Below are 14399 nucleotides of genomic sequence, written 5' to 3'. Positions count from 1 at the left end.
GTCTCTATAGCTAGCTGCGCTTTCAGTGTGTATCAATCATCACAGGGACGCTGCAGGGCAGAGAGAGAGAGAGAGAGAGAGAGAGAGAGAGAGAGAGAGAGAGAGAGAGAGAGAGAGAGAGAGAGAGAGAGAGAGAGAGAGAGAGAGAGAGAGAGAGAGAGAGAGAGAGAGAGAGAGAGAGAGAGAGAGAGAGAGAGAGAGAGAGAGAGAGAGAGAGAGAGAGAGAGAGAGAGAGAGAGAGAGAGAGAGAGAGAGAGACGATGGGATGGAAATATACATGGTTGCACAACAAGGCAAAATGAAGAGTCCTGTTGCTCTATCCTCTGACTTGGATTTCTGTTTCAATTTGCTCCGTCCCTTCCCCTCACTGCTTCCCTCCCAGCGTCTTTGCCCTTTCCTCCACCTCCTCGCTTTCCCTCTGCAGGGGGAAAATAAAAGGCGCGTTAGCGATATGAAACTGACCTGCTCACCTCCGCTGGTGTATCTATAGCTGTGGAGTTAAGAGATGCATGTTGGTGTTTTCCAGCAGACACTTTCTCCTCTGGGCCCGGGGGAACAGGGCGAGGGCACGCCGTTGCTCTCCTCCCACACAGTACACAAGTTAGTTATCTGTGTGTGTGTGTGTGTGTGTGTGTGTGTGTGTGTGTGTGTGTGTGTGTGTGTGTGTGTGTTGCGTCTACACCGGGCCTCATTGGCATGCTAACGTATGCACAAACAGCCCGAGCACAGCTGCCTCGCTGCTGGAGGGGCCAGCGGCTCAGCTCAACACCAAGCCGGACGACTGTCAGAGATGTAAACAGAAGAGGAAGAGCAGAGATGTAAATGAGAACCAATATAACCGCATGAAATCTGAGAGGGAACATTACAATCTTCCAAACTTTAGTGTTCAACATACACTTTTAGATAACCAAGAGCAAAATTACACTGGCAAACTTTTTGAAAGGTCAGCAAAGGTCAATGTGAATTGTTGAAATAGTTTTTTAAATAGGGATGAGATGTTATTAGGTCTCGCCTGTTGTTCGCACTCTACACACTAATATACACTAGGTGGCACCATTAAACACAAAGAGGAGTTTCATGCTTCATTTCACTTGATTGCTTCATCTTGTGATAAACACAAGCATGGAGCACAACAGAGAATCATCATTATGTCCTCAAGTCTCGCCACACAGAGTGGATGAACAAACACTCAGTCGCTCACCGACACCTGGCAAGTGTGTGGAGACCTGGCAGCCAAGGTGGGAACCCTGTATTGATGCAGCTGGTGGAGATCACCTTCAGTTTGGCCAATGACATCAGATCTCCACCACGTCATCATTGGAATGCGAACGTTACAAATAAATGAACACAAACTTTCAGCATTTTCAGCAGGTGCAACAACGGCAATATTCAATCAAGGAACAATATATCAAAATATGAAATAGTGACGAATGTACCCTGAGCCTGCTTGGATCAATCATGTCCCTTAAGCCATTCTGTACCATTATAGTGCATCAGAGGGTACAGGTGCTGTAATACATATCGTACATGTCTTACTTGTGTGTCAGCGCAACACAATGGCTCCATGGCACCCTGCACCTCATGCTGAGCTTTCACTTCCCTTGCCGCTCCCTCACTTCCCCCTTCCCTCCTGACGTGTTTAGGACGGAAGACCTTTTACAGGAGAACATGCGTCTTGAATAACCGTGGGTATGAAAGTGTTCATTATTGCGACCTACACCCCCACAGGCCAGTCCATCACAATCAATCCAGTCAATCACGCGCTCTTTCCGTCGCGCTTTCAACCGAAGCACTCGTCACCCTTCACCTGTCGTTTTGCTGTGCCGTGCGCAGCAGGAATGCAAAGAGAAAACAAAAAAAAAAATGTTTTGCTGGTTATAATGGAAGCAGTGAGCATAAGGTGTTTAAAAGCCTCTGTGGCAGCGCGCCGAGCGTGTTTCCACGGAGGTGAGGGGCTGAGCGGCGGCCGCAGGGAAGCTGAGATTACACAGTAAAGCCCTCGTCTTCCCCCTCAAGTAATAACGGCGAAATGAGACTGACATTTCACTCTCGAAGACACACACGTACACACACACACTCTCTCTCTCTCTCTCTGAAAGTGTCAGGGCAAATACAGGATGTAGACAAGGGCGAGGACATGCGCCCGCGCTCTCGCTCTCTCTCTCTCTCTCACACTCACACTCACACACACAACTCACAACAGAGAGTTGTGATGAAGGTACAAGACAAGGCAGCAAAGTAGCCAGCAAGTACGGTTAAAGCGCAACTTGGAAGTACTGCCACTTAACTTTAGGGAATGATTATGTGACATCGTTCCTGGCCTCCTCTCTTATTCTGTTAGTACTCTGACTACAAAGTATTGCACTTCATAACACTTCCGGGTTCTTGTTTGGTGAATGGTCTTCAGGAGTTTAAGCTAATAAACAGAGAGCTTACTTAAGCTCTTCAACCAAGCGTGAAATATTTTGTGTCCCTGCACTACCTTATTCACGGGTATCATACTTTTCATTCCACTGCATTACTAGATACTTTGCAGAACAAGAAAACCACAAACATATAGAATGCTCTCTCTCCTTTCTGTTCCTTTCCTAACCAATTTCATCCCTGGTCACAATATACAAAACTATACTCTGCTTTAGTACTTTTACATTTGAGCACTGCTACATGCTTTTCCTTTACATTCAGAGAAGGAGTGATGAACACGTCCTCTGCTGCCATTTCTTGCTTTTGTGATGGCAGTTTCTCTGTCACAAGAAAAGTTTTCCCATATTTCATATCAAATATTTTTCACTTCTGTTACTGTTCGTTGCGTTTTTTAATTCAATATTTCATTAATTCGTCCAAAAATAAGCGAGCGAGAGCGGCTGAGACAACAGCTCAGCAGCCAGAAAGAGTTATTAAGCACATATTAATGTTTACTCTCCTCCTCCACGCTCGCTCTCCCGAGATCTGCCCGTCGCTACTTTAAGCATGAATACTTAATCACACACCAAACACTGTCTAATTCCTCCACCCAGAATGCAACATGACAGAGGGAGAGATGGAACTGCGATGAGAGATTGAAATGTCACAGAGGCAGTGCTAGGATACTAATAAAGCTATGCAAATAGCAATTAGCTGAACCAATAACCTCTGAGTCAATACCCCACCGTCCAAATGGGAATACCCCCGGCGCCGGGCTCACCAGTTCAAAGGTCAGCCTTTGATTTGAGGTCACGACCAGGGCTGATAAGCGACGCGCTCCTGAATAAGAGTGGTTGTAATTGTGCCGCTAATGTCTGAGCGATAAGCAGAGAAGCGGCTCTCATACTTAAACTTACATACTGCAATTATGGAAGTTAAAAAGTTTGTGTTGATGTTCATGTTCGTCAAGTTGCAGATTGAAAATTACACACATTCTTTTGTTGACAAGAAGGCAATGCTAGTTTGACAGGTTGACAGTCACTGAAACCCTGACAGGTCAGTTACTTTTGAAAATAAAGACATTAAAGTCAGCTCCTCCTCGCCTTCCTCCTATACTGAGATACTTCTCAAACGAACCTTCAACAAACAGTTCAAAGTTGCATCTGTTGCCTCTCATGACTCTCATCATCATCAATTAGCTAGCTACGACTGCTCAGAGGTCAAGGGTGGGCTGCAATGGCACAACAACCCGCGTGCTGAGCTAACATACCCAGCTAACATACCCAGCTAAGAGTGCAGAGTGCGAGCTGTCGAAGTTGGTTCGTTGGTTTTTGGACTGAACAGGGGCCTAAATTGTCAGTAACAAACAAAAGTGATATTGATTTTCAGCCAATGTGTGAATCTCCAAACCCACACGTTCACACCCTGCTCCCTGGAATCAGATGGCGAGGAGGAAAAATAATGAATCATCCCTCAAGTAAAGTTTTTACAGTTGAGATTTGGTTTTTGGTTTTCGCAGAGACACTGGGTAACAAAAACACATCTAAGAACACAGACGAGCCTTGCCTCACTGGAGATAAAATTAGCATAGACAATTAGCATGAAAACAACTCTGACTGTTCCTCTGTGTTTGTGAAAATGGGCGGTGTGTGTGTTTGCGCGCGTGTGTGCTGTATGTTCTCTACTGAAAACATGGCTTGATCATCAGGGGACTGACAGGTGCAGCATTGGCTTTCTTCCCATGAAACATATCTCCACAGCGTGAGACAAACAAAGTGTGAAGAATTTGCCGCATAACTTTTGTCTGCGAGACAGAAAAGCACCACCCCCCGACTTGATGAAAGCATGTTGAAATCTCACACCTTTTCTTTCACATTACAGATGCATTGGGCTTTACAGCGCGGCGTACATGATTTAAGCCTGGAGGCATTGCTGCTCCGCTCGGCTGCGGGGGTCAAGATTTGTTCACACTCGCAGATATAAACAGCAAAAATAACACAGACAGTGTTTGGTTTGCTAAAGAAAGAGGGAAAAAAGAGAGAAAGTACCGGAGTTGTGTTCACTCTGAAAGTTAATGAGCTAATAATGCACCAAAGTGTCTTCTATTCTCAGTATTTGCATTCATTTTATTTATTTAATATTCATTTTAATATTCTGTTTAATTTCCTACAGTTGAGCAAAACTGAACTTGAACTCAACTTGCATAAATTGTGTTCTACTGAGCTCATTCCGCCACTCAGCATCAAACTCAATATATTTTGTTTGCAGGAGAAGCCAGACTTTCAATTGATTCCATCCTTAATCACATTTCTGCGATTTTAATTTGTTTTCGTGTACTTGAGTATGAGCAAAAAAACTACAAAAATCAATCATAAAAAATCCTTACAATTGCTGCTGTAACTACTTTGAAGACAAACCATTCAGTTTCTGAGTGCATTTTTACACAATACAAGTCTTTACTCATAAGGTTTGAGTCATTCTTCATCCTTTTCATATGATGTGCACCAGGGGTCGTGGCTGGGCTTGGACCTGAAACTCATAAAGTGGATGACAAATGATGAATAATTTCACATGAATGAGTCATGATCACATGAATAATTCTATCCTGTGAAAAGATGTTTACTGAAATTCAGTTCACAGCGACAAGGAACTGTTTCCGGAAAAGTCATCCCTGTGCCTCAACTTCCTCTCAACGAAACTCAGAGGGTTTACCTGTTCTGAAGATCACATTGAAGACAAGAACAATCATTTTGTTACTTTTCTTAGGCGTTAACGTACATCAGTCACCACTCAATATGTGAGGAAGTATTGATTTGGCAATGCAGAGATCCAGGCAGAAAACTCCTCCATCGTCTACAAATATGACCAGCCGCTTCATGATTATTTTGTCATCATTCACACTGTAAAAAAGGTTTGTAAAAAGTAAAAACACAAACATCAAAATGATCTGTTTTTAGTGCATTATTGGTTAATTACCAGATAATTTGCTCCATTTGGTCATTTGGTTACATTCCCGCACCAAGTTAATGATTATGCTCCTCTGAAAGTGGTCGAACAGCAGGAAAAAACGATGGAAGCCAAACATTTAGATGATAATTATAGCCTCTTAATTAAATCATGAGTTACCCGAATATAAGCAGCATTACTGTAATCAGTTTCATAGTTTTACTCAAAGCATTTATGCAAACATATGTACAGACACGGGCGCTTAAATTTAAGGAGGAGCTGTCACCGGCAGTAAAAGTGTAAAAATAGAGGCATAAAAACCTCTTCAGTCATTTATTATGGGTATCAATCTTATTAAATCACTCCCCGCGGAGGGAGAGGGAGATGACTTGATTGCTCTTCATTTGTCTTCTGCCTTTTAATCTGTGAAAAAGCGCTGGGCTGACCTATGTGAGACGCGTGCCGCCATACACGCACGCCCGTAAACACTCACTGCGAAAGGGGCCACTTCTGATGTGCCGTTAGACTGAGAGTGTAGTAATCAGGAGCAGCACGTTAGCCCGAGGCGAGCCAGACGCCATAAGATCCGGTGGAGACGAGAAGGCAGAGCTACGCTACGCTGGTGGTAAGTGAATGTGTGTGTGGACGGGAGAGTTTGGAGTAGAGCTTCAAAGTGTTTACAGACGGCAGAGCGGATAGTAAAGCGAGAGGAAGTGCGGGCTCGACCCTCAGTAGAGTTCTAGAAAGGATTGCCATTTCCTTTATTTTCATTTTGACTTTCCAATGCTGTCCAAGTGGAGTTTGTGTGTGTGCTCTGTCTGGTCTCTCTAAGCAGGTCTGGCTGTGACACAGCTACAACTAATTACAGATGAGGCAAATGAGTGGAGTGGGCCAATCAAAATCACCCCTGGAAGTCTTCTTCTCTGACACCTCGCCTTCGATCGCGCTCCTTTCATTCATCACTTCATCCTTTCATTCATCATTTCATCCTTTCCGTTCATCACTCTGTCATTACCTCTCGCCAGTCTGAAATCTCCCTCTGCGTCCCATTGACTCATTGTGTTTTCACGGCTGAGCGCTGCACTTGGAGTAAAGAACACATCTCCGCGTGGGGCACAGGGCAAGATGCAAGACCTTCAAAACGGTGGATAATCTGTTGATCCAGCGGTACATCAAAAGGAAGAGGTAGAATTTGTGCAATATCTATTTAAATAAACTGATTAATTAACCAAGTCCTCATTATTGAGCACTTACAAGCGCAACTTCCCGACTGAATTGGGCCTTTTATTGTTTTACGTGGATTGCTGACCATCAACTGCTATAATATGTTAAAAAATACCAATCAACGAGGAGGGAAAATTCAATTAAGAAAAGCTGTGGAGACATGGACCAGTTCCAAAAAAAAGGTACCAGGCCAGGCACTGGATCAGATATGAATCAGGACTGGCTAAAGCTCTGGCACCTCGTCTGGTTGGAACGTACCATTTGTTGCTTGGATTTAATGAAAGCCGACCTGCGGAGGGTTCAGAGTAAAAGCTTCCCTGGGATTTTGCCGCCTGAACTGCTGCAATTATTTTAAAACGAAGCACACGGAGGAAATGCTGCAACAACAAACCCAAGCAGCAAAACAAGCAGATCGCTTAAACAGGGAGCAGCCTCACTAGGAGCTAATACGCTGGAGCTACCAGCTTAAATACAAGGTCGTTGTTCAGATGTTCTGTTGGTATGTGAGAATTCATGTTAATATCCGAAAATCTCAAGTGCTTATGAACTATGAGTCAAACAAATGAATTCAGGATGAGCAACAGCTCCTTCCACGGCGACATAGAGAGAGAGAGAGAGAGAGGCACAATAACAACGGGAGAAAAGCTTCAGGACCCAGCAGACAGTTGTGGCTGTTTGCCGATGTCAAGTCTGGCGATATGAGTGGAGCAAATGAGGATGAACTAGTCAGCGCAGCAGACAGGCAGCTGAATAGACAAAAAGAACGAGGGAGACAGGACAGGAGGGCGGGAGGGAAGGGGGGAAGGAGGGAGGGGTATTATTGTGAGCACCAACAAGTGATGGCAGAATCTGGGTGCTGGGTGTCACTTTGGAACAATCAGGGCCGACATCCCAGGTGGTGTGTGGCGGGGAGAATAGAAAAAAAAATAGTAGAGAAAGAATTCGCCTTTCAGGGCTGCAGCATTTCCATCCTAAGCATCCTCGGAAATAAAAACGTTGCCAGAACACACGAGCCATCTACAGCTGGCTCCAGACGCCGACATTAAAGGGAAATGACGGCGATTTGAGGGATCGTCTTATTGCCAAACGTGCCTGTGAAAGAACATGATGAGACGCCCCCAATCACCTATGTGTCGCTACAAGCTGGAGGAGGCTGCAAATGTGTTAGATTCTAGTTAGTGTAGAAGTAATGTGGAGTATGTGTGATACTTTACTGTTCTGGTAGAAATTACTTGGTAAGTTGTACTGATTGACAGCAATCAAGTCAACACTTTGGAAACACTTTGGCCCAGAATAAAATACTAGGTTTACCTTATCAGCATATTTCTTGTACTAGTGAGCAAATTCTGGCTAAGAACAGTAACCATCCCGTCTTCCTATCCTTTCCATTTGAGCTACAGCACCACTCAGTGGAAAGTCTGGGTTATTGCATTTCATTCAAGGGAACCTGGAAATCCCCTCAATTATCTGTGTTTACTTTTTATTTCTCTGTTTGTGGCAATTATTTTTATTTTAGACACCGAAAAAAAGTATCAACTTCCCATTATGACGACAGTTAAGGCTTCAGGGCTTACAAAGTGGGAACGTAAAGATAAATACGCAGAGTTTTTACTTCTGGCAGTTCTACTCGTTGTCACAGCGCCTCAAACTCTGCAGTGTTTGTGGGATGCGACTGTCAGTCAACACCTGGGAGAACTGAGGGATGCGAGTCTGCATGCTGCCACTCTTAGGCGGCAGTCGTCAGTATTTCCAGCGTGAATGGCATCAACGCACCAAACAGTGGAAGAAAGGAAATACAAATTAAAAAGTAAACAGGCTAACAGGATAGAGAATACCTTCAAGTATCCTTAGAGTAACCTGGAGTATTTAATGTATTCCGGCATGTAAATGCTACAATCAAACTAAAGTGGATCTTCAGCCATTTGGGCCAAAGTATATTTAACAACATGCGGAAGTGAGTAAATACACAGTTGTACTCGTTCTCCCACTGGACTCTTGTTGTTGTTGACATGGATCCGTGATCATAATGTGTTTATACTGTATGTCACTGCTGCTGCACCTCCAACAAGCCGTATTCATCATATTCTTCATGTAAACTTACTGAGCATATTTATATTCTGTTCTATCTGCTGTTTGTAGTTGGCTTGAATCATGCTGTGTTTGAGTGCTGTGGGAAACTGGGAAAGGACCAATATACAACCTGGACATTGATAGTTGCATTTTTGAGCCGTAACTTGTACTTGAATCTTGTTGCTACCGGCTACTCCTGAATCTGCACACAATCAGCATCCGAACACCTGGACTACTGATTGTTGGTAATAATCAGTAAGTATTTTAATGATACGTGTGGCTTTGCAGACTAGAGACGTATCTGCGGCTCATCGTTTCTTCCTGGTTCCTCATTATTTGGCTGACTTGTGATGTTTTTTCCTCTTTGTCTCGCAAATATATTTGATATTTTCCAGGTTGTGCGTGTGCCAGTTCTGTTCCGTATCCCCTCAGGTGGGTTTGATTGCACTGAACTGTCGTGCTGTTAGATTCTCACCCTGGAGAGCAGAACACCCAGCACCCCGTATTACTGCATCATCATTAGTACAATAATTCATGTTGAGTTTTCCAGGTTTAATTTTGGGAATATTGCTCTAGTCTCCCATCACCCATCAAAATCATTTCGTATGCCAGCGATGTAAGAGCTGCCAGTTAGAGAGCATGTCTGCCTGCCTGCCTGTCTGCCAGCCTGTCTGCCTGTCTGATTGCCTGCCTACCTGTCTGTCGGTCAACAGAATATTTCTCATGAAATTGTGGAGATTGGCCTCAGGCAGAGGAAATGTCGATTAGATATTAGTCATGATCTAGATCTCGTATCGCTGTCGTTGCACATTTTTGTTATAATTTGATTATGTAAGTATTGGAAATTTTTCAAGGTCACAAAAATTAATCTCACTCATGGCGTCAGTGAAAGGAATCGTTCCTGAGACCTACCGCAGAATCGCAGCAGCTGACTTGCTTTCTCATTCGCTGTATTTGACCATTTACAAAAATCACATTTGACCACTTAAACTCATCTCAGAGCCACTCACTTTTGATGAACACTCTTTCATTTCATTATACTCATTCATACCCTCTCTTTTAATTTTGCTTTCTAGATGTGCACCACATTTTAAATTTATTGATTAAATAATCCGGTATTACATTACGATCATTTGGCAGACGCTTTTATCCAAAGCGACTTACATTCCATTACCACCCTTCGCAGAGGGGGGAGCAATTGAGGGTTCGGTGCCTTGCTCAGGGGCACCTCGGCAGGGGCTCGAACCGGCGGCCCTCCGGTTCCCAAGCGGAAGCACTACCCACTGAGCCACTGCCTCATTTTGAATCGTCTGTAACCGTGTGTGTTCCTGAGCTAAGACGTGAACCTCACACACTATAGTCATAGGGGCAGCTCAAGAATGATGCCTGGCAGACAAACAACGATCAATCTTACTGGAGAACTTCTTGTCTTGCCCGTTGTCTTGTCTTCTTTGTGCTACCACTGCAGCACGCGCGCGCGCGCACACGCACACACGCACACACGCACACACGCACACACACACACACACACACACACACACACACACACACACACACACACACACACACACACACACACACACACACACACACACACACACACACACACACGCAGTGAGACTCCACTTGACAAGTAAGATGCCTGTGATCATAACGAGTCATAAGCTACCAAACAACAGCTTCTGCAAGCTTCATTATGTCTGCAGGCCACACATGGAACCTTTTCTCCAGTCCATCACTGTACCCACATCTGTTTTATTTAAATGAACTGACTTTGCAACGATATTTTGCTGACCGGTGTGTGAGAATAACGTAGCTGGGAGTGTGTCAGCCATTCTGGACAGTCAGAAATGTATCATATCCACCAGCTGACAGCTGTCTCCCCGAGCAAGACATGGGATCCCATCAGGTGACTTTTTCCCTTTTAAAATGAACCGATATTGAATTAATGACCGTCCACGATGGCTGTTTCAGAGATAATACGTCCAGCTGAGTTTATTTCCAGCGGTGAATGCCAAAGTGTTACAGTATGCAGGGAAACCTGTCACGGCTGCAGTCACTGCAGATACTCATTATTCAGCGTCTGTACAGCTACGTGACATCGTCACCAATCAGCGTCCAAAATGACAACAGTAACAAGAGATCATGACCTCAGCATTACATGGTTCACTGTACATTTGCACCCAAACACATTTTCAGATATGGGGCTTTACTGTTTCAACACTCTGGTTAGCTGACCTCTAACAAACATTACACCCTTCAATTTAATTTAAAAAAATACAAAAATAACCCCACCACATAAAGCAACCTTTTGGTTCCCGTGGCGAATTAAAAATGGAGAAACGGTCATCAGAGTGTGGACGACGTAATCAGAATAAACCTACGCACTGCTAGGCAAATCAAATTAAGACATTAATTTTCATTAATTTTAATTAATTGAACATTAAACGCTGTGCTCCTGAAAATCTATGTTCTATGACAATAAAGCTACTTTTATTGATGCATGTAGAACATAAAAGACTGGGGTGGGGCAAACATGATTAAGGGGACTTCCGGGTTCCGTTAAAGATGTAAAGACCAGAGCCCAGACTGTCCACTGAGTGGCACTGTAGTACTGGGACGATTTAAGGGAAGAAGGATAGTTACTCTCTGACAATTAACATTATGGGGAAGTGACTGTAATGTCTTTAACCAGAGAAAATCCCTACCGACAGACATGATGGAGGAGCTCTCTAAAGCCTTTAGCTGAGCATCAAGCTCCTCTTGCAAGACACAGAGCATCCCAGGCTGTTGACTTTCAGCTTCAGTTTTGGCTGCTAAATGGAGATGGACTGATCAATCTTCACTGTGAAGGTCCCAGATTTATCTCCTTAAGTCAGGATGTATTATATAAGATGCTGACTGCCGGAATGAGCTCAGCTGAACATGAACAGATGAATATGCAGAAAAGATAAAGGCAGTGTTTCTTGCTCTGGGCCCAAGCATTTTAAAATAGATTTCCCCTCAAATTTTAACGAATAAAAATCAGGCGGCAATCATTCATCACTCATCAGCAGCATGTTTTGACAGGATGACAGCGTGAACACAAAGACACAATAAAGAAAGACGATATGAGGACTGAAAGGAGGCGAGCCAGAGACCAGGAGGAGGGAGGGAACAGACGGAGATGAAGAGACTCATCAGCTTTGGAAGTGGAGGATGACTCAGGGTGAAGAGCAGAAGAAGAAGAAGAGCTCACACTTCTTCACTCGTGCTCTCTCTCTCTCACTGAAAGGTGAGAAGAGAGAGAAAGAGAGACAGTCTCTTTCCATTTCCATCCTCTCCCCCTTGCCACATCTATCACTCTTTTCTGCTGGATTGTTCTCTCCGTTACGAGTTGTTTCTAACGCTTGATACCCCCTCCCCCCTTCCCCCACAATCCCCCCTTCCAGGCTGAAATAAGAACACATGGAGATGAACGAGCTACCATTTTCGAAAAAGAACATCTTGTTATTAGCCAGTGTATCCTGTTCTAACACATGCACACACACAGGGGTGCATTTAAAAACAGAAAGCTCCGTCGCCATGTTTAACCTTTTCATCCTTCAGGTTCCTCACCCTCTATCACTCCTCCCCCGGGTCTTTCCATCTCTTACCTCCTCTGTGGGATAAAAACACGGTATGGATTAATTAAACATGTGGGACAGGACGCTGGATTTAACCCTTTTCTGTGACTTCTTTGGATTGGAACGAAACAATGAAAGCTCCAATAGCGGAATAAACGTAGCGGCCTGCGTGGGAGCCAAATGTTCTTTTAGGTGAGCCGGGGGCAGGTTTATAAATATTCAGGCAGCGGGACTCTTGTGGTACCAGAATCCTCTGGATAATGTTGCATATTCGCACAAAACCAAGACAGAAATATGAGGTTTCAGAGTCACATAATGCTTATTAATGAATCCCACAAATATTTGTCATATTTCATTTTCTCCTCTTTGTGAAAATACAACTCAAGCCATTCAAAATGTTTACACAGACCAATAAGAGACAGCGAGGATGGGGTTGAATTTACCGATGTTTCCATGGCTACGCTAAATTGCTGTATGTTATTCCTGCATTTTCAGGTCAAATGAATGATTTTTTCCATAATATTGGATGATGAAATGGATGATTGGATGATGAAACCTCTCAAAGACACATAAATGTTTACATGTTGAGTATTGTCCCTGTGTGTACTGTGCATTGTCCCTGTTAAATAAACACAAATAAACAAATTGCAACAGAAATTGACACATTCAAAGCTATTCCCTGCTTGGAAACTGACTTGAAAGTCCAGCTGGGTTTGTAATTGACAGGTGATAGGAGCTGTGAATTATCAGGGAATCTTATCAAACGGCATTCTTGTGTCAGCAGCGGAATCTGTCAAATGAAAAGTGCTCTCGAAAGTCAGATAAGGAAGAGTCCAGCATGGAGCAGGTCGATAGGCCCCACCAGAGGCAGGATTTACTCAAAATGAATTAGATAGCCTCACTTTTAAACTGTATATTGCAATTGACAGGCAGAGCAGCATCAGAGCTAAAGCCTGGCGAGGCTCGGTCAATTCCCATCAAGTCAACTGGATGTGGAATTTGTCCATAGGTGCCGGATTCAATCCGCCGCAGCGACGCAGACGTGAAGTGAAATTGAACGGCGGACTGAATGCACACAGCAGCGTTATTGGTCTTTTCCTGGGAGGAGAGAGACAGAAGGAGAAGGCCGCCGTGTCTGAGGTGTTGTGCACACCTTGTAGGCTGCCAGGCCCCATTAGAGGGTGACAAACAGGCGTCCACTCGGCTCGCCGCTGTCAGACCGCGGTAATGAAAGACACATCAGCCTCAGAAAAAGCAGCGTGGGAGGTGGCAGAACAACAACAGGCCATACTTTGACGCAGACACATTTTAAGACTAATGGCTTAAATGAAGCTGCACTGTGAGGCAACATTGTGTGGGAAACACGCTGCTCTCTAAAGCACAGGTGTCAAACTCAAGGCCCGCGGGCCAAATCCCGCCCGTGGCCTGCTAAAATGCAACGTTTCCTCATCATCAGATCAGCCCTGAACGAAGGTGATTTTCCGAGGATAGATTCTCTAATATTTTAGTAAATGATTCCTTCATGCAATCTCTGTCTGTGAACGACTTTCCGTGCCTTACGATCTTCTCAAATCGATCTTCTTGATCTATTTGCTCTCTACAGCTTTCCATAGCGGTATCCAAATCATTCTTTTACGCTCATTTCCAGCTTGGTATTTTTCAGTAAATGCTGCGTGTTTTTTCTGGAAATGTCTTTGAACATTTGCCGTTTTCTTCTCTTATTCATTTTAATTTCTCTTTAATTTCTCTCCGTATAGGGAGCACATTACTATTTATTATTATTATTTCTCTCCTGTATTGTTGTCAGTGAAAGCAAAGTGTAACTGTCCATGCAGAATTCAACTCTATTTCCTCCAAAACTATTTTGGGGATTTATCCACAGATAGTGAGTCAGTTCAGTTCACATTTCTACACAGATGTGGAAATGTTTGTACATTTAAAATCATTTCTAGATCTTGACAGGTTGTTTTATATAAACTGTTTTGTTATTATTGTTTATTGTTGAAATTGGACTTGTTTTAAATAAATTTCAGGTTGTTCATAATATTTTTTGTAAAAATATAGTTAAATAAAAGTAAACATCCGCAATTAAAACAAAGGGAAAACTTGGAGTTGTCCATTTACATCCATTTATAGATTATGCTGCTACGA

Source organism: Genypterus blacodes, unplaced genomic scaffold, assembly GCF_046128005.1.
Source record: "Genypterus blacodes isolate CSIRO-AG114 ecotype Tasmania unplaced genomic scaffold, CSIRO-AGI_Gbla_v1 ptg000004l_1, whole genome shotgun sequence".
Lineage (NCBI taxonomy): Eukaryota > Metazoa > Chordata > Actinopteri > Ophidiiformes > Ophidiidae > Genypterus > Genypterus blacodes.
The sequence above is the reverse complement of the archived record's forward strand: the minus strand, read 5'-3'. Positions refer to the sequence as shown.